This window comes from Oncorhynchus nerka, linkage group LG22 (genome assembly GCF_034236695.1).
Source record: "Oncorhynchus nerka isolate Pitt River linkage group LG22, Oner_Uvic_2.0, whole genome shotgun sequence".
Lineage (NCBI taxonomy): Eukaryota > Metazoa > Chordata > Actinopteri > Salmoniformes > Salmonidae > Oncorhynchus > Oncorhynchus nerka.
In genome coordinates, this window is record NC_088417.1 from 92,994,364 (window position 1) to 93,016,598 (window position 22,235).

The window sequence follows — 22,235 nt, forward strand, 5'->3', positions numbered from 1 at the left end:
AATCCTTCTTTAACATGTCTCTTCCCCTTCATCTACACTATTTGAATTGGATTTAACACTTTCACTGGGGACATGTCCCCCCACATTCTGAAATTGCATTTTTGTTCCCCTTAGTTTTATCATTGGAATGTGATACAAAACGATGCAACGGTGTGCTTTAGGACCATGCGGACGCCTCCGGGCGGTTGGGTAGGCTGTTTGAAGTGTTTACCTGACAGGCTAAAAAAATATACAAATATATATATAAAAAGTTATGTCCCCCCCACTTCTATAACCAAAGTTGTTTATAATTCATGAATGACATGAAAACATTTCAAACAAAACATCATTAATCAATGTAGTATTTCTGTATCAGAAAGTCTCACAATTATCCATCATAAAATTATTATCATAACCAACATAACTCTATATACAATACTTATTACAATGTACTTAGAAGAATAATTACACGGTAATGAAAACACAACAGTAGAAAATGAGTCTAGACAATTGTTGTGGGTGTTAATTACATTGCTAAACAGCTTGCTACACTATAGGCTACCTGGACATTTATTATAGTCTCTGAGGGCTCTGGCAGAACTTAGAACGTGATGTTGTAACTCATCAGGAAATGTTTAACTCCTTCTATTTTGAGAGGTAGTTCATTCTTCTCTCTCTCACACACTCCACCAATACAGGATCAAAACAGGATGTCCTATTTTTTTACCTTTATTTAACTAGGCAAGTCAGTTGAGAACAAATTCTTATTTTCAATGACTGCCTATGAACAGTGGGTCCCTGATCTGCCTGGTCAGGGGCAGAACGACAGATTTTGTACCTTGTCAGCTCGGGGATATGAATTTACTAGTCCAACGCTCTAACCACTAGGCTACCCTGCCGCCCCTATTTGTTTCCCCTTGGTTAGCATCTTGATGGAAGAGCAACATTGACTACAGCAGCCAAGTGGATCATCATGGACTTTATTAGTCATATTTAAGCTACTGTGATTTTTTTAAAATGTGTCCTGAATCTATTTATAACATATACACATGCACTTTATTACACAATGGGAGACAAGGGTGGTGTGGAAGCCAATATGCTATTCTATTCTATACTACATTGTTCTATTATAGTCTCTTCAATTCTGTTATTTTCTGTCTGCTTGTCTGTCTGCCTAATCTAGTCTGTCTGTCTGCCTAATCTAGTATGTCTGTCTGTCTAATCTAGTCTGTCTGGCTGTCTGTCTGCCTGCCTGTCTGTCAGGTTGGATGTGGGATACAGTATACAGCATCATTACCCAGTTTCAGTCTGTGAACTGTTGATAACCCTCATGACGTGTGCATATGGATATAACTTCTATATTCATGCACTAGATTCCCTCTCGGGATGTTAACGACGCCCATTCGTGGCTGCCTGAGACTGGGGTTTAATTTGACTCGGTGAAGGATGAGTTGCTCAGAGGATACACGCGTTGTGACGAGTTGCTCAGAGGATACACACGTTGTGATGAGTTGCTCAGAGGATACACACTTTGACCATCATCCTGCTGCTGCTCCTTTCCTGTCGTCTCATCGCAAACTCTTGTGCACCCTCTGGTGCTTGCTAGTCTCCAAAACTTCTTTGTGTTGCCTGCTTTGCAGATTGTCTTCCTTGTCTCTGTGGTTGCTCATTATTCAGAGACAGGCGGATCTCAGGTCATCTGCAGCTGCAGCAAAGGAGAAGCAGGAAACATGGCGTTCATCCATTAGACCGGGCGAACGCATGAAATACAGGACAACTTTTATGTAGAAGATCGCTTCTCCACCAGAAGAAGACGTAACTGTGAGTGTATAATAAAATGTGCCAGTTTGTTCAAGATCACTGCTCGTTTGGGTTCATGGTTCACGAGTACGTCGTTGTTTGATAGATGGAATAATTTGGAGACAGAGAGAGCGCCTCGTGAATGACCTGGAAAGAGCTTATCTCCTTTCTTAGTTAGTGTAACACCAGACGTGGTGACTTGCTTGAGCCAGCCTGGGCGAGCGTGAATTAACGAGTGGACAAACGAATGCTCGAACTGGCTGGCGCTGGAAACCATGGTAGTCAAAGTCAACTAGCTTCTTCTACCAATATTCCACCAACCTTCCATTCGTGTAGCTATCTAGCTATCTATCGTTCGTGTTCTTGTCAAACTGGATAAGGAGGAAATAAGAAAGCCGAGGCTGCGCTAGGTCTGAAGAGTCAGGAGATTTAGCTGTCGGTCCCCCGGCTGTGTTGTGCGATTGCTCCAAGGAGAAGCCATTGCACGGACTGCTCTACCTCCTCTCCCACTCCCAGCCAGAGCAGAAAGAGAGAGCCCAGCCTCCATTAGCGACAGTCTGGTTGGCATAGCCGCTGGTACACGTCCAGACACTCCATGTCCACAATGTTATGCTGCCGATGGTTTATTCCTCCAATTACAATCTAATCTGATGTGGATTTAATATGGTTCTCCATATGATTGGAACTATCTAGCTACGAGTTTCTTGGATGAAATATCCGTATGATCAGTTTGACTTCTTTTTTAAACGTATTCTGAGTCTGATGTGTCGCTGTAAACAGAACTGTTAAGCAGAACTGTGTTGGATGTTATGCTGTCAGCCAAGGCTCTGAAGTCAGGTATGTCATTGGGGCTTCACCATAAAATGGAGGAAGGCAGATGAGTCTCAGAGGAGAGCCTGGAGTCAGACAGGAGCCTTCACGGAAGAACAAAGGTTGACTTTCTTCTCCTGTACAGCAGCCAATTCTGGGTTGTTACAGGGTTAATGTAGCTATAGTTTGGAGGTCTTTATGGATACCTCCAAGTATTGTTAGTTTTATTTATAGTGATTTATGAGAACAAGTCAAGGAGAAGATTATATTCTATTTTGGATTAATTTGATTAATTTCCTTTCCACCTGTTCTATGATTGTCATTGAGTTTAGGGGTAAATGTAGAGTACGTTAGGAGTGTTATTATGGGTCCCAGTGGTAGGTCTAGTCTGTGATGGTTTGGAGCTGTCAATGTGCTGGTGAGAGAAGGACAGTAGCAAACACACATGGATGAGATGGGAATTTTAATGCTTAATAATGTACTGGTTGTAGCTGCGGGTTGTTCATGCTCTACAAAGTGGTGGTCCCCAAACAGTACACACACACACACACACACACACAGAGGAGTGCAGTCTTACAAAGTTCTTGAGAGTAAAGTAGATAACTTTCAAAAGCTGTTTGCTACACTTCAACCGTCTCACCATGCAGGCTATGCCATATGGCTATTCGTCAATTTAGGCTACAGTAAATTAGATAGATAGAGCTATCCAAAAAGTGAAATTAACAATTTACATGTTTTATTTCACATTGTTTTGAGATTTAGAGTTTGAATAGTCGTTTGTTATTTATGTACTTATGTTCTCAGCATGTACAATACATCTAGTTCTCCTCAACCTCAGTTTAACTGGTGTGTACCGTATGGCTGAAGGAATGGCATTCCTTGTCATTCACTCAGTCAAGAGAAGGCAATGTGTGCCTGACTCTCCTGCAGACTCACTCACTCTGGCCACGGGGAAATCTTGCTGACAAGGAGACTGAACTATACACTCTGCGACAACTGTGGGCTAGGAGGCAATCAAAATGGTGGCGCTAGTCTCAGTCTCACATGTCAAGGGAAACAGGTTCTCAAGGAGGAGCTAGCTGGGATGTTTGGACTGAAAATATGTAGGCTAGATGGCTTCAGAGCAGGGCAGATTTAGGTATTTGCTGGGAAGTCATGCTGTAGTCTTGATCTTTTACAGATCAGTCATTCCTGTACAACGCAAATAGCTTCCACCTTGAAGAAGGATACTTACGACCCAAGTTAGCTGCATTATAGCCTACATATTATGCTATGATCACAATTGATCACTGATAGAACATCTCTGTGAACCTCATGTCTAGGCTATTTTTAGTCTCAACCAGTCTGGATGAAGTTAGCAGATCTCCAGCATTACACAGTAGCCCAATTCTGATGGATTGTCCAAGACCTCCAGAAGTTGTGTTTTGACACTCTGGGGTTTAAAGTGCATTTGCTTATCAAAGTAGTTTTGTTTTTCTTCAGCATTAATGCACAAATATTTAGTCTACTTCCTCATTGCACTGACTGACAATGCATTAGGCTATTACCGTGTTTATGTTTAAATATTTGTGCCCTGCTGTAGGAAGGATTAAGCCACCAAAAGCACCGCAGTCTTTCCAAATTAAACAAGGCGACTTTTACTCCTATACAAATATTGATATGAACCTAGATCATCTATACTCCACACACAGAGACGCATACAAGGCTCTCCCTCGACCTCCATTTGCCAAATCTGACCATAACTCTGATTCCTGCATACAAGCAAATTGGCAAACAGGAAGTACCAGAGACGCGCTTAATACGGAAGTGGTCCACTGAAGCAGATGTTAAACTACAGGACTGTTTCACTAGTACAGACTCCAATATGTTCAGGGATGCATCCAAAGACATTGAAGGGTTTACCACATCATTCACCGGCTTCATTAATAAGTGCATCGACGACGTCGTCCCCACAGTGACCGTACGTATCTCCACCAGAAGCCATGGATTACAGGCAACATTTGAACTGAGCTAAAGGCTAGAGCTGCCACTTTCAAGGAGCGGGACACTAATCCGGACGCTTGTAAGAAATCCCGCTATGCCCTCCGACGAACCATCAAACAGGCTAAGCGTCAATACAGGACTAAAATTGAATCCTACTACACCGGCTCTGAAGCCGATGTGGCAGGGATTGCAAACTATCACGGATTACAAAGCCGCAAACTGCCAAGTGACGCGAGCCTACCAGACAAGCTAAATGCTTTCTATGTTTGCTTCGAGGCTAGCAACACTGAACCATGCACAAGAGCACCAGTTGTTCCTGATCACGCTCTCTGTAGCCAATGTGACTAACACCATTTAACTTCTTATGGGCAGGTGGGACGGTAAGCAGAGCACGAAATTCAAAAATACGTAATTCAAATATTTAACCTTCTTGAAAATATAAGTGTTATACATCAAAATAAAGCTTAACTTCTTGTTAATCCAGCCGCTGTCAGATTTAAAAAATGCTTTACAGCGAAAGCAAATCATGCGGTTATCTGAGGACAGCGCCCCGCATACAAACACATGAAAATCATATTTCAACCAGGCAGGTGCGCCACAAAAGTCAGAAATAGCAATATAATTAATGTCTTACCTTTTGAAGATCTTCTTCTGTTGGCACTCTAAAATGTACCAGAAACATCACAAATGGTCCTTTTGTTCGATAATGTCCCAAAAATGTCAATTTATTTGGCGCGTTTGATTCAGAAATACACCAGTTTCAACTTGCCCAACATGCCTACAAAGTATCTAATAAGTTACCTGTAAACTTGGTCCAAACATTTCAAACAACGTTCCTAATCCAACCTCCGGTACCCTAAAATGTAAATAATCTATCAAATTTAAGACGGAATGAACTGTTTCTAATACCGGATAAAAACAACGTGAAGCGCGCTCCAGTTTACGTGCGCCAAAACAGTCCACCTGGAATGACACTTACAATAAATAGGACTACTTCTTAATTTCTCAAAAGAAAAACATCGAACAATTTCTAAAGACTGTTGACATCTAGTGGAAGCCATTGGAACCGCAACCAGGTTCCTAATAATAAGGGTATCCCATAGAAAACAATTGGCTCTATGCACTGGCTCTATGCACACTCACTGGACTCTACCGACACACTCACACATACTACACTGACACCCCAACACACACATACAAACACTACATACGCTAACACACACAAACATGAATATTGACACCACACACAGGCACTCCACACATACACACGCTTCACACTCTTCACATACTGTGCTGCTACTCTGTTTATTATCTATCCTGATTGCCGAGTCTCTTTGACTCCTAACGACATGTACATATAATCTGAATGACTTCAACTACCTCGTACCCCTGCACACTGATTCGGTACCGCTACTCTATGTCTATAATCTCCTTATTGTTATTTTATTGTGTTACTATTTCCTTTTGACATTTTTTGCACATTTTTCTTACTTTTTAACTCTGCATTTTTTGGGTAAGGGCTAATAAGTAAGCATTTCACATGCGCCGACTACAACTACACTTTGTTGTAGTCGACGAATGTGACAAATACAATTATATATAATTTAATGTTTTATACCCATTCTGTTGTAAGGGATTTACTGTTGTGAACATTAGTCAAGTTCTTATAATCATAAGAGACACTTTTATAAACATTTCATAACAGGATTTTAGCGAGGTATTTCAGTCTTCTGAAGAAAAGGGGAAGAATTAGACAACAGAATGAATGTGACCTCTTAGTTCAGTGACGGTTTGGACATATAGGAAGAATGAAGTGGAGCTCGGGCAGAGTGGCAGAGTGATGCACTCTAGTGTAGATACCTGGGGCCGTGGCAGGGACGAGAGAGAGAGGCACAAAAGCCAATTGAAATGGCCCAGTGAGTGCTTTCTTGACATGATGCATTGGCTCATAAGATGTAGGGCCTAGCCTACTGCAACGGTGAACACACTTTCTTTTAGTAGTTCATGCTATGGCCCTATTTCAGAATGGCTCCCTTTCTGTCAATATTGGATATTTTGAGTGTTTTTCTTTTGCCACCGCAAAACACAGCTGCTTTCTGATTAGCTTGCGTGTAAATCAAACCTAACCCACATTATAGTTCTTCTTGGCTTTATTTTGTATTTAGGTACAAGAGCACAGATCATGGTAGAATAAATTAAACTGTCAAAGGAAGTGATTTTCTTGTGGAAGTGACATTCTGGTTACTGTTGTCATGGTTCACAAATGGCATCTTCTCTCTATCTGTATACCAACTTTGGAAGGGGTTATGAAATAACATTACTTAACTGTTTTTTAATATTTTATAATATTGACTTTATATTACATAAGATGTTAGTGCCAGGGGTACATCCCTAGTAAGGTCAGCCTGTGTAAGGAGCTTCCTTGTTTGATCTGTAGTTGATCTGTAGAAACATCTTACACTATATACTGATGATATTTCTTTTTACTGCTCAGTATGTGACAGGGTGCACTTATATTTATATTTTTTGAAGCGATGAGGCACACAAAGTTAAGAATTTGTTCTTAACTGACTTGCCTAGTTAAATACATGTTGTTTTAAAACAGACACAGTGTCGATCATGAGACATGAGGCATCGTTGCACATGCATGCAGTCTCTGTGGACATCTAGGACTATTTTGAACTGAATTTAAGAAGCTCTATGTGCCTTTATGTGCCTTTAAGATATCTAGTAAACCATATTTAATCAGACCGATATAGGCTTAGCCCATAGGTTAGCAAGTCCGATCAGTCTCATCCACAATGCTTCATAAGTTTCTCAAACGAGACACAGTAAACCAACTCTGTCAGCCGAGTCGAGCTGAGCTGCGGTGGAAAAATGGTGAATTCTTTGGAGACGCCAGTTTGTGAGGCAGTCTAGTGGCAGGGGACAAGGCCCTCTTTGAGAGGGAACAGGAGTGGTCTTGTAAAGGGGATCCACTGGCCTCAGCCTACAGAGCAATGAAGCTGTCCAAGGCTGATTAAATATTTAAGGAGTTGGGAAGGAGGTCTCGCTGGTAAGTTAATATTAATGGGTCTTGTGTTGCTCTTCAAGAGGGTGGTTTGGCTCACCTGAAGAGGGACCTTAAGATACTTCTATACAAGTAGGAGAGACTAGCACACAGCGGAAACCGTTTCAAAACTGTTCCAAAATGTCACATCTAGAAAGTAATACTTCTGTTAGGCTTCCCTGTTTCCACCAGTGGGATCTGTATCTCTGTGCACTGTCTTTCTTCGTTCACTTCAAGACCTACCAGCTTGTAACCCCACCTTCACCCTGTAACTGGTATCTGCTATGTCAGGTAAAGGAAGACGACAGTAATGCTGAATGTTTTGGAAGACTTCCACAAAGAACGTCACTATGACAAATTTTGCTTACACCTCATAAAGAGAAATAATGTTTTAAGATCAGTCATGCTCTCGTTTATCTTTAAATTGAGCAGAATATATTCCAAATATGAAGAGAAAAAGATTAGGACACATTATTTACAGAGCTTTGAACTTAGATATAGATATAGATATAACAATAGAGGACGCCCAGTATGATGACCGTCACTGAAGCAAGGTAGAAAAACCACGTTCTTATGAAATGGTTTGATTCTGGAGATGAAAGCACTGAACGTAGTGGACAACCCCCAATGTGTGGAAAGAGAGAGAACTGATGTAATCTTGTAGTAGGCTAATCCTGTTACAACCGTGTTACAACCTATTCACAGCCTTTGTTTCACACCTATGTGGGTTTCTGTCATCAGTGACCAATAATAGTCATGCTTTCTGTAGGCCTGCAATGTGTGACCTCTCAGGGGAGAAATCCATGTGCCTCAAATCTATTTTGAATTGGACACATAGCATTGGCAGGTCGGCTCTGTTGGCCTAACTTTGGGAAATGGTGCCAAAGTCAAACAGAGATGGGTTATGGATTGCTTGGTTGTGTAGTGGAATGCTGAATGCATCATGGTTTGCTGAAGTTGGCCTTATTGTCTTTGTGGAAAAACACTTCCTGGTTATTCTCCAAGAATGTCCTTGGACATCCTTCTTCAGTTTTCTTTCTTTAACTCTACGTATTCATCCGTGACCCAGCACATTCCCTTTGGGAAATACAATCCAAGACGTTTTCAAAACAGAGCCACAGCTTGCGTTTTGCTTGAGTTTTGAGTTTGGGTTTGCTTGAGTTTTGCTTCAAACAGACGTTCTGGGCTTGTGGCTTTCCTATCCGCTGGTCACTACATCTAAGAACCTAATTTATGTAAGATATCATTACAGTGTTTACTAGTAGTAAAGAACTCAATAATTTCTTAATGGGCACATAGTAAATGTGGTTCAACTTGTTTGTATTTATGCAAAACTTTTTGGCTTTGTAATTGACCTTGAGAGAACTTTCGACAATCAGACCATTTTGATTGATTTTTGATTGAGATCTCTGGATTAGTCATTGTTCTGATTATTTCCACTGCCTTGTGAATGGCGAGCAGCAGTCAGCTGGGTAAGATAATGGAAATGTCAAATAGTGTGAGATGACTGTTTAATTATGTGGTGGTTTAACTGTTAGTGTGGGAGGCGGATATTATTATTGTTTCATATTGGCTGTGCCTCTGATGATGAATGATTGCTGAATGGTCGCTGAATGATTGCTGAATGAATGCTGAATGATTGATGAATAAATGCGGAATGATTGATGAATGAATGCTGAATGAATGCTGAATGATTGCTGAATGAATGCTGAATGATTGATGAATGATTGATTGATGAATAAATGCTGAATGATTGATGATTGATTGATGAATGATTGATTGATGAATAAATGTTGAATGATTGATGAATGATTGATGATTGATTGATGAATCAATGCTGAATGATTGATGAATGAATGCTGAATGATTGATGAATAAATGCTGAATGATTGATGAATGAATGCTGAATGATTGATGAATGATTGATTGATGAATAAATGCTGAATGAATGCTGAATGAATGCTGAATGATTGATGAATGATTGATTGATGAATAAATGCTGAATGAATGCTGAATGATTGCTGAATGATTGATGAATGATTGATTGATGAATAAATGCTGAATGAATGCTGAATGATTGCTGAATGATTGATGAATGATTGATTGATGAATAAATGCTGAATGAATGCTGAATGATTGATGAATGATTGATTGATGAATAAATGCTGAATGATTGATGAATGAATGCTGAATGATTGATGAATGATTGATTGATGAATAAATGCTGAATGAATGCTGAATGATTGCTGAATGATTGATGAATGATTGATTGATGAATGAATGCTGAATGATTGCTTCTTGAGGCCTTTGCAGTATGTTTTTTCTTCTTCTCAATACTACACAGATTTCCTTTACTATTAATGCATTTCTAGCAACTAATGTAGCCAGTAAGTGTGTTAATAAAAAATTATGATGAAACTCTTGACACGATGCCAAGCCAAGCACTGTGATGCAGTTTGAAAAAAGTATGAAAATGTATGCACTCACTACTGTAAATCACACTGGATAAGAGCATCTGCTAAATTACTAAAATGTAAAAATATAAAACTGTGATATGGCCTCAGGGATTAAATGACATGAATGGCATTTGAACAAAATAGGCTGTATAATTTGACACAGTGACACATTGACGGTGCTTACCTGAGCCTGTATGTATTCAGAATGTTTTACCTTGCGATTTAACACTCTAGACCAGGTGTTTTGAGCAGGAGCAATATCAAAGAGAAGTGAGGTTTGCGTCATTGGAGAAGTTGCTAAGGTACATGTATCAGCTCAGACCATGGAGAATACTCTAACCCAAAGGGCAGAGACACCAAGTGAGAAGTACCTCCACCGATTTAAAAAATAAATAATGTTTTTTTAAATAATTGTGCTGAAGGCTTGCAATTAGTTTGTGCACTTAATACTTTTTGGGGATGGCATATTTAATTAACCTTATTGCTGTGAGCCTAAAAGCCTGAGTTGTGTGGTTTTATCAGAAATAAAACCCAATTACCTAAATTTGAAAGCACTGCAAATGTATGTTTGTGTTTCATCGTGTTATCAGTAAACCCTTCTCACGGCCTTCTCTGGAAACCTTGGTTAACCTACAGCATGACTGCTATCTCAAAGGGAGATTAAGTTCCATATTTGGTGGTGGCTGAACTGTGATCCTCAAATCTCTTCTGTCTACCTGTCTTCTGAAGAAGACCTTGTGGTGACAAGGCAACCACCGAGCAGAGAGAACATTTCACTTCCCCTTTCTCTGGCAGTAGAAATCGAGAAAAGAAACTGGTCCAGGTCTGTGCTCCTAGCTAAACAGTCCCATCTGTGTAACAAGATAGCAGGGTATAGGCAGGCAGGGCAGGGAGGGGGACTGGGTTGCCCATGCAGACCTTGAGGATCACAAAATGGTGGATGACCGTCCAATGCCACTGAGCCACTGATTCTCTCTGTTTTGCTCTGCAGTGGGTGCTCTATGAAATGGAGTTCTCTGTGTCTGCGTAGCTAGCTCTGTTCACCCAATCTCTGCTCTGCTGGTCTCTCTGTGATGCAGAAGATAATTCTGTCAGGCCAGAGGGAGCAGCCAGCCAAGTGAGGTGACTCTGTTAAAGCAGGTTGAGCAATATTCTGATTAGACATTGAACCATAGCCATGCATGGCAAGAAGGATCCAGAGTGCTGAGACTTATCTAGCTTAGCTGCCTTCAAACCAAACCTAAATGGTTTTAAGGATTTAATAGGCTATGTTTTGTTGCTTTTGTTGATTGCTTTTCCTTTCGGTTTGAAGGTTTGAAGGTCACACAGTCAGATGGTGAAATAATAATGGCTGCACTTTTGATTAATCCAGAAATGTTTGTTATTGAATGTAACCTCTTGTATAAGGTACTCCCTGACGAAGGCCATTTCATTATATGAATAGTTCCTTGGTTCTCCTTTCTTTTTGAAAGCCAACTGTACTTTTGCTTCAGGAAATGTTAATGTTAGCAGAATATTAAACTAGCACATTGTATATGATTAGATCGTATCAGCCATGTTTGTGATGCTTTCTAACATGAGGAAATACCCAGCTTGCTAGATGACATTAGAGGGACAGCTATGGGAGAACATTCTTCTTGATCTGCAGTTCCATTGTCTCCTGCTTGTGCAAGAGGGGCCATTGTCTCCTGCTTGTGCAAGAGGGGCCATTATCTCCTGCTTGTGCAAGAGGGGCCATTGCTCTTGAGTGCTCTGTCACAACCACCCTTTTTAGAATCAGTGGAGCAACAATAGAAGCTTTCTATAAGAGACAAAGGCTACGCTATCCTCGGAGCAAGGTTGTACTGTGCCATGATGTGCTCTTTGATGGCTTTGATGGAAAGACAAAATGGGAAATAGTTTGGTCGGCAGGCAGGCAGTAGGCTTGGCTGGCCCCGTAAAGAAGAAGAAAGCGATGTGGTGATATTAAGTAATAATGCTAGATGAGCGTTAGCTAGCTCGGGTGACGTCAGGTAACCATCTGTCATCTGAGGCTGACTGGCGGTAAATTGATTTGTTTGTTATTACTCCAAGATCCATTCAAATGTTGTTGAACAAGAAGATTGAAGATAAATATTTCTGGGGACGGAGAGCTGTTGCTCCATAAACATAGGCGTGTATGTGAAATGGCGCCCTATTCCCTTTATAGTGCACCCTTATTAACTAGGGCCCATTCATACATTAGCTAAGGTCAGTCAAACAGTGAAATATCTACCCGTGTAGATTAGAAGCGGGGCTTCAGTTGGGTGTTCTCTGTCTGAGAAGCTTCGTGTTAGTTCGTTAATGGTTGACCTAGTTCAGCTCCATATGCCATATGCTTCCTGGAACACATTTCATCTAAAATAAAAGCCATTATGGTGGTGTTGGTGGTGGAGAAGATTACTGTAATATACAATCATCTAATTTAGTAATGTTTCAAGCCAAGGCATCATAATAAGAAAACACTTTGCAACTCATTTAGAAAATGATATTGAATTCTGATGATCCTGATCTATCCATAGTGGTTGATTGATTTATCATCCAGCCAAACGGTGGTTTTAACATTTAGCAAGTCCTTTTAATAGATGAATCACTAAATGGTTCATTTATGTCACCACGGTTCAGACTAGAGGAGACATCTCATACTCGAAACTATGTCACCTCCACCACAACTAGCAGCTGCCCCACCGGGTAGAGAGAGATTCACTGGGAGATGACTATGTCTGGCTGATGTTACCTCATATGGCCCATGATACCAGCAGTGCTGTGTCTGTAATGGCATACTATTCCCTATAGGGCACTACTGGTCAGTTTAGTGCACTACATAGGGAATAGGGTGCCATTTTGGACACACCCTAGTTGATATATGTTGAACGACATGGTGCTTTTTCTACTGAATATTTCCCCTGTTTTGAATATAATAATAGGGCCGGCTGCCTCATCGATCAGCCAGGTGGAATCAATGCTTCATGTCTGTGTGTTTTCAGACACTCCCTCCAATGAGCAGAGCCACATGATCAAATCCTTTAAGGAAGGTTTGTCCTCTTATGACGATGAGTGAATAGAACAGAGGGAATAGAATAAACAGTAATTGTTTTCCTCACCGTTGTGAACCGTGTACTGGCTAATCCACAGAAATGTGGAATATTGATAAATGGATATAGGAGAACAATTTGTGTATATTATGTTTTTTTCTTCTTCGGGTAAGTATTTTGTTTCAAAAAGGGTTCGCACAAGTTGCTTGATGTAGTTGAATTTGGAACTCTGAAATTCAAGTACTGGAATACCTTGAAAATCAGACATTTTCTCAAGTTGGTACTTTAAAAGTACTTGAATTAAAAAGAGAGAACAGAAAATTATCACATATGTTAATATGAAAAATAGTAGAAATGTATTGGTCTTGTAAAGCAGATGTCCTCACGTGTTTCGCACTCTGGTTTCCAGGCGAGCTTGCTCATTCCACCCACACTGCCACTCAGCCAGGTAGGTACAGAACTGACTGATTAGGCGCGCTCCAAACATCACATCGATAGCTAAAATTCCAGTCAAATGTAGATTCAATTTTGCCTGGCAGGATATTGACATTTATGAATGTTTTTTTCCAGATTCAACCAGGGATGTAGTGGAGGGTAAACACTGTTTACACAGCTTTTTATTTGTGAAATAGCATTTACTCACCTTTTTATTTAGTTGATTATCGTTTACCCAAATATTATTGCATTCCCAACGTTGATCAACGCCCAGAAGGCTTCTTGATCTGAGTTATAATCGTGCCGACCTCTGCGAACGAGTTGAATCATGAATGCTCGTTATGTTTGCCTGCTCCCCCTGGATTTGCCTTGTTAGCAGCACATTCACTCTTCACTCTGTCCAACGGGAAATTCCGCACACGACATAGGCCGAGAGGTGAAACAAACTACCTCAGCCCAGATCAGTGGCAAGTAGCAGAGACACCGCTGACAGTGGGAATTATTTTAACATCTCTCGACCTCTGCCGTGAAACACACTTCCCTTTTGTAAGTAGATATTTCAGTCAGATGTCTAGCTAGCTAGCTAGCTCAAGGGCTCTGGCTGTTAGCCAGGTAGCTAGCTATAACTAGCTGGCTAAAAGGATGACGTTAGAAGCTAATGTTGAACGGAGCTTGACCTCAGCAGGAGCAGTTGACTGAAATTAAGCTAGCTATAGTCAAAAAATGGACAACTATAAGTTCTCATAACAAAATACCTTTTCTTTATAGAGAGCAGTGAGACAGACAGTGGTGAGTCAGGCTGCAATGAAGAAGGCAAAGGAGATACACAAAGAGAGGAAAAATTGTAGCAAGCAGGGAGAGAAGTTATTAGTACAGTGGTTCCCAAACTTGGGATCCGGGACCCATGTGGGGTCCCCTAAAATTTAAATTGGGTCCCAAGAGGGAGTCTTTAATCTTATCAAACACATGAATAACTTGTTTATCTTCAAATGGGTATAGAATACAACATTTTAGAGTCAAGTAAGGGCCTTTGTCAGAATTCACTTTCATGTCATATCTTAGGACAGCCTGTGGGGCCTAAAATGTTGTGAAATTTAAAGACAATTTAACAAATTCAGCAAAAAAGAAACATCCCTTTTTCAGGACCCTGTCTTTCAAAGATCATTTGTAAAAATCAAAATAACTTCACATATCTTCATTGTAAAGGGTTTAATCACTGTTTCCCATGCTTGTTCAATGAACCATAAATAATTCATGAACACGCACCTGTGGAACGGTCGTTAAGACATTAACAGCTTAGAGACGGTAGGCGATTAAGGTCAGTTATGAAAACTTAGGACACTAAAGAAGCCGTTCTACTGACTCTGGAAAACACCAAATGAAAGATTCACAGGGTCCCTGGTCATCTGCGTGAACGTGCCTTAGGCATGCTGCAAGGAGGCATGAGGACTGCAGCTGTGGCCAGGGAAATCAATTGCAATGTTCGTACTGTGAGATGCCTAAGACAGCGCTACAGGCAGACAGGAGGACAGCTGATCGTCCTTGCAGTGGCAGACCACGTGTAACAACACCTGCACAGGATCGGTACATCCGAACATCACACCTGCGGGACAGATACAAGACGGCAACAACAACTGCCCGAGTTACACCAGGAACGTACAATCCCTCCATCAGTGGTCAGACTTTCCGCAATAGGCTGAGAGAGGCTGGACTTGTAGGCCTGTTGTACGTTCCTGGTGTATCACCGGCAACAACATCACCCATGGGAATAAACCCACCATCGCTGGACCAGACAGGACTGGCAAAAAGTGCTCTTCGGTGACAAGTCGTGGTTTTGTCTCACCAGGTGTGATGGTAGGATTTGCGTTTACCGTAGAAGGAATGAGCGTTATACCGAGGCCTGTACTCTGGAGCGGGATCGATTTGGAGGTGGAGGGTCCGTCATGGTCTGGGGCGGTGTGTCACAGCATCATCGGACTGAGCTTGTTGTCATTGCAGGCAATCTCAACGCTGTGCGTTACAGGAAAGACATCCTCCTCCCTCATGTGATACCCATCCTGCAGGCTCATCCTGACATGGCCCTCCAGCATGACAATGCTACCACGAGCAGTATGGCTGATTTCCTGCAAGACAGGAATATCAGTGTTCTGCCATGGCCAGCAAGAGCCCAGATCTCAACCCCATTGAGTACGTCTGGAACCTGTTGGATCGGAGGGTGAGGGCTAGGGCCATTCCCCCCAGAAATGTCTGGGAACTTGCAGGTGCCTTAGTGGAAGAGTGGGGTAACATCTCACAGCAAGAACTGGCAAGTCTGGTGCAGTCCATGAGGAGGAGATTCGCTGCAGTACTTAACCTCTGTGGGATATGTGGGACGGTAGCATCCCACTTGGCCAAAAGCCAGAGAAAATGCAGAGCGCCAAATTGAAATAAATTCCTATAAAAATCTAACTTTCATGAAATCACACATGTAAGATACCAAATTAAAGCTACACGTGTTGTGAATCCAGCCAACATGTCAGATTTCAAAAAGGCTTTTCGGTGAAAGCAAACAATGCTATTATCTGAGGATAGCACCTCCATAAACAAAAGAGAGAAAACATATTTCAACCCTGCAGGCGCGACACAAAACGCAGAAATAAAATATAAATCATGCCTTACCTTTGATGAGCTTCTTCTGTTGGCACTCCAATATGTCCCATAAACATCACAAATGGTCCTTTTGTTCGATTAATTCCGTCCATATGTATCCAAAATGTCCATTTATTTGGCACGTTTGATCCAGAAAAACACTGGTTCCAACTTGCGCAACTTGACTACAAAATATCTCAAAAGTTACCTGTAAACTTTGCCAAACATTTCAAACTACTTTTGTAATACAACTTTAGGTATTTAAAAAAAGTAAATAATCGATAAAATTGAAGACGGGATGATCTGTGTTCAATACAGGAAGAAAACAAACTGACGCATGCTTTCTGGTCATGTGCCTCTATCAAACAGTACACATGCAGTGACCCTCGTTCAAGATGGCCGTACTTCTTCATTACACAAAGGAATAACCTCAAACAATTTCTAAAGACTGGTGACATCCAGTGGAAGCGGTAGGAACTGCAAGCAAGTCCTTTAGAAATCTGGATTCCCATTGAAAAGAGTGACCTCAAAAAAACAAAACAAAATCTGAATGGTTTGTCCTCGGGGTTTCGCCTGCTACATAAGTTCTGTTATACTCACAGACATGATTCAAACAGTTTTAGAAACTTCAGAGTGTTTTCTATCCAAAACTACTACTAATATGCATATCTTATCTTCCGGGGATGAGTAGCAGGCAGTTGAATTTGGGCATGCTTTTCATCCAAAATTCCAAAAGCTGCCCCCTATCCTAGAGAAGTTAATGCAGCTGGTGGCCACACCAGATACTGACTGTTACTTTTGATTTTGATCCCCCCCCCTTTTTGTTCAGGGACACATTATTCCATTTATGTTAGTCACATGTCTGTGGAACTTGTTCAGTTTGTCTCAGTTGTTGAATCTTGTTATGTTCATACAAATATTTACACATGTTAAGTTTGCTGAAAATAAACACAGTTAACAGTGAGAGGATGTTTATTTTTTTGCTGAGTTTATTATGTACACTGAACAAAAATATAGACTCAACATGCAACAATTACAAAGATTTACTGAATTATTGTTCATATAAGGGGTGGCAGGCCAGCAGGTGGCCTATTGGTTAGAGCGTTGGGCCAGTAACCGAAAGGTTGCTAGATCGAATCCCGAACTGACAGGGTAAAAATCTGTCATTCTGCCCCTGAACAAGGCAGTTAACCCACTGTTCCTAGGCCGTCATTGTAAATAAGAATTTGTTCTTGACTTGCTTGCCTAGTTAAATAAAGGTTAAGTAAAACAATGAAATAAGGAAATCGGTCAACATCATCAGTCCTGACTTACCACTCATGTATATAGTAAATAAGTAGTGAAACATGTATTATTGAGTAGAACTTGTAAGGTAGTGATGAATAGTAAGTTAATTGGTTAGAGGTTTTGGTAATATATTGCTATATGTTGGTAACTAGAAACAATTGCATAATAGGAACTATTACAAATTGATGGTCCATGGAAATAAGTATTAACCCCTGTTCAAAGCGGTCTACTTCTCAACAATCCCAGAATGGACTTAGTATTAGTATTGGTATTAGTATGGATTTGGTATTAGTATGGGGTTAGTGTTATTATGGGTGTAGTATCAGTATGGGATTAGTATTAGTATGGGTTTAGTATCAGTAGGGGTTTAGTATTAGTATGGGTTTAGTATTAGTATCAGTATGGGTTTAGTATTAGTATCAATATGGGTTTAGTATTAGTATCAATATGGGTTTAGTATTAGTATCAATATGGGTTTAGTATTAGTATCAATATGGGTTTAGTATTAGTATCAATATGGGTTTAGTATTAGTATCAGTATGGGTTTAGTATTAGTATGGGTTAAGAATTAGAATGGGTTCAGTAGTAGTATAGTATTAGTATGGATTTAGTATCAATATGGATTTAGTATTGGTATGGATTTAGTATCAATATGGATTTAGTATTAGTATGTGTTTAGCATCAGTATGGATTTAGCATCATTATGGATTTAGCATCGGTATGGGTTTAGTATTAGTATGGATTTATCATCAGTATGGGTTTAGTATTAGTATGGATTTATCATCAGTATGGGTTTAGTATTAGTATGGATTTATCATCAGTATGGGTTTAGTATTAGTATGGATTTATCATCAGTATGGGTTTAGCATCATTGTGGATTTAGCATCGGTATGGGTTTAGCATCGGTATGGGTTTAGTATTAGTATGGATTTATCATCGGTATGGTTTAGTATTAGTATGGATTTATCATCGGTATGGGTTTAGTATTAGTATGGATTTATCATCAGTATGGGTTTAGTATTGTATGGATTTATCATCAGTATGGGTTTAGTATTAGTATGGATTTATCATCATTATGGATTTAGCATCGGTATGGGTTTAGCATCATTATGGATTTAGCATCGGTATGGGTTTAGTATTAGTATGGATTTAGCATCGGTATGGGTTTAGTATTAGTATGGATTTACCATCAGTATGGGTTTAGTATTAGTATGGATTTATCATCAGTATGGGTTTAGCATCGGTATGGGTTTAGTATTAGTATGGATTTATCATCGGTATGGGTTTAGTATTAGTATGGATTTATCATCGGTATGGGTTTAGTATTAGTATGGATTTATCATCAGTATGGGTTTAGTATTAGTATGGATTTATCATCAGTATGGGTTTAGTATTAGTATGGATTTATCATCAGTATGGGTTTAGCATCAGTATGGGTTTAGTATTAGTATGGATTTATCATCAGTATGGGTTTAGTATTAGTATGGATTTATCATCAGTATGGGTTTAGCATCGGTATGGGTTTAGTATTAGTGTGGATGTATCATCAGTATGGGTTTAGTATTAGTATGGATTTATCATCAGTATGGGTTTAGTATTAGTATGGATTTATCATCGGTATGGGTTTAGTATTAGTATGGATTTATCATCAGTATGGGTTTAGTATTGTATGGATTTATCATCAGTATAGGTTTAGTATTAGTATGGATTTATCATCAGTATGGGTTTAGTATTAGTATGGATTTATCATCAGTATGGGTTTAGCATCATTATGGATTTAGCATCTTTATGGGTTTAGCATCATTATGGATTTAGCATCGGTATGGGTTTAGTATTAGTATGGATTTAGCATCGGTATGAGTTTAGTATTAGTATGGATTTATCATCAGTATGGGTTTAGTATTAGTATGGATTTATCATCAGTATGGGTTTAGCATCGGTATGGGTTTAGTATTAGTATGGATTTATCATCAGTATGGGTTTAGTATTAGTATGGATTTATCATCAGTATGGGTTTAGTATTAGTATGGATTTATCATCAGTATGGGTTTAGCATCATTGTGGATTTAGCATCGGTATGGGTTTAGCATCGGTATGGGTTTAGTATTAGTATGGATTTATCATCGGTATGGGTTTAGTATTAGTATGGATTTATCATCGGTATGGGTTTAGTATTAGTATGGATTTATCATCAGTATGGGTTTAGTATTGTATGGATTTATCATCAGTATGGGTTTAGTATTAGTATGGATTTATCATCATTATGGATTTAGCATCGGTATGGGTTTAGCATCATTATGGATTTAGCATCGGTATGGGTTTAGTATTAGTATGGATTTAGCATCAGTATGGGTTTAGTATTAGTATGGATTTATCATCAGTATGGGTTTAGTATTAGTATGGATTTATCATCAGTATGGGTTTAGCATCGGTATGGGTTTAGTATTAGTATGGATTTATCATCGGTATGGGTTTAGTATTAGTATGGATTTATCAACGGTATGGGTTTAGTATTAGTATGGATTTATCATCGGTATGGGTTTAGTATTAGTATGGATTTATCATCAGTATGGGTTTAGTATTAGTATGGATTTATCATCAGTATGGGTTTAGTATTAGTATGGATTTATCATCAGTATGGGTTTAGTATTAGTGTGGATGTATCATCAGTATGGGTTTAGTATTAGTATGGATTTATCATCAGTATGGGTTTAATATTAGTATGGATTTATCATCGGTATGGGTTTAGTATTAGTATGGATTTATCATCGGTATGGGTTTAGTATTAGTATGGATATATCATCAGTATGGGTTTAGTATTAGTATGGATTTATCATCAGTATGGGTTTAGTATTGGTATGGATTTAGCATCAGTATGGGTTTAGTATTACATTTACATTTAAGTCATTTAGCAGACGCTCTTATCCAGAGCGACTTACAAATTGGTGCGTTCACCTTAAGACATCCAGTGGAACAGCCACTTTACAATAGTGCATCTAAATCTTTTAAGGGGGGTGAGAAGGATTACTTTATCCTATCCTAGGTATTCCTGAAAGAGGTGGGGTTTCAGGTGTCTCCGGAAGGTGGTGATTGACTCCGCTGTCCTGGCGTCGTGAGGGAGTTTGTTCCACCATTGGGGGGCCAGAGCAGCGAACAGTTTTGACTGGGCTGCGCGGGAACTGTACTTCCTCAGTGGTAGGGAGGCGAGCAGGCCAGAGGTGGATGAACGCAGTGCCCATCAGTGTGGGTTTAGTAATAGTATGGGTTTAGCATCGGTATGAGTTTAGTATTAGTATGGATTTATCATCGGTATGGGTTTAGTATTAGTATGGATTTATCATCAGTATGGGTTTAGTATTAGTATGGATTTATCATCAGTATGGGTTTAGCATCGGTATGGGTTTAGTATTAGTATGGATTTATCATCGGTATGGGTTTAGTATTAGTATGGATTTATCAACGGTATGGGTTTAGTATTAGTATGGATTTATCATCAGTATGGGTTTAGTATTAGTATGGATTTATCATCAGTATGGGTTTAGTATTAGTATGGATTTATCATCAGTATGGGTTTAGTATTAGTGTGGATGTATCATCAGTATGGGTTTAGTATTAGTATGGATTTATCATCAGTATGGGTTTAATATTAGTATGGATTTATCATCGGTATGGGTTTAGTATTAGTATGGATTTATCATCAGTATGGGTTTAGTATTAGTATGGGTTTAGCATCAGTATGGGTTTAGTATTAGTATGGATTTATCATCAGTATGGGTTTAGTATTAGTATGGATTTAGCATCGGTATGGGTTTAGTATTAGTATGGATTTATCATCGGTATGGGTTTAGTATTAGTATGGATATATCATCAGTATGGGTTTAGTATTAGTATGGATTTATCATCAGTATGGGTTTAGTATTGGTATGGATTTAGCATCAGTATGGGTTTAGTATTACATTTACATTTAAGTCATTTAGCAGACGCTCTTATCCAGAGCGACTTACAAATTGGTGCGTTCACCTTAAGACATCCAGTGGAACAGCCACTTTACAATAGTGCATCTAAATCTTTTAAGGGGGGTGAGAAGGATTACTTTATCCTATCCTAGGTATTCCTGAAAGAGGTGGGGTTTCAGGTGTCTCCGGAAGGTGGTGATTGACTCCGCTGTCCTGGCGTCGTGAGGGAGTTTGTTCCACCATTGGGGGGCCAGAGCAGCGAACAGTTTTGACTGGGCTGCGCGGGAACTGTACTTCCTCAGTGGTAGGGAGGCGAGCAGGCCAGAGGTGGATGAACGCAGTGCCCATCAGTGTGGGTTTAGTAATAGTATGGGTTTAGCATCGGTATGAGTTTAGTATTAGTATACATTTTGTATTATTATGCACAGATATTAATTATACAGTATGAGTCACTGGGTCTGTATTTTGGGGCGTGGGGCACTGGGCCTGTGTTTGGGCGTGGGCACTGGGCCTGTATTTCGGAGTGTGGGCACTGGACCTGTATTTCGGAGTGTGGGCACTGGGCCTGTATTTTGGAGACTGGGCCTGTATTTCGGAGTGTGGGCACTGGGCCTGTATTTCGGAGTGTGGGGATTTTAGGGTGTGGGCACTGGGCCTGTGTTTTGGATTGTGGGGAACTGGGCCTGTGTTTTGGATGTTGGGGCACTTGGTCTGTGTTTTGGATTGTGGGCCACTGGGCCTGGGTTTTTGGGCATGGGGCACTGGGCCTGGGTTTTGTGGCATGGGGCACTGGGCCTGG

The 22,235-nt window shown here is 40.1% G+C and overlaps 1 protein-coding gene across 3 annotated transcripts in view; it reads left to right on the plus strand.

Moving 5' to 3' along the window:
* Window positions 1-1,628: 1,628 nt before the first annotated feature.
* Window positions 1,629-22,235, plus strand: part of LOC115106007 (zinc finger protein 462-like) — a 72,319-nt gene continuing 51,712 nt past the window's right edge. For 2 of the 3 annotated variants that reach the window (XM_029628570.2, XM_029628571.2), the window contains exon 1: window positions 1,629-1,800. The gene's annotated coding sequence lies outside the window, so the exon portion shown is untranslated. The remainder of the gene's footprint in view (window positions 1,801-22,235) is intronic. The other variant, XM_029628572.2, reaches the window with a different exon arrangement.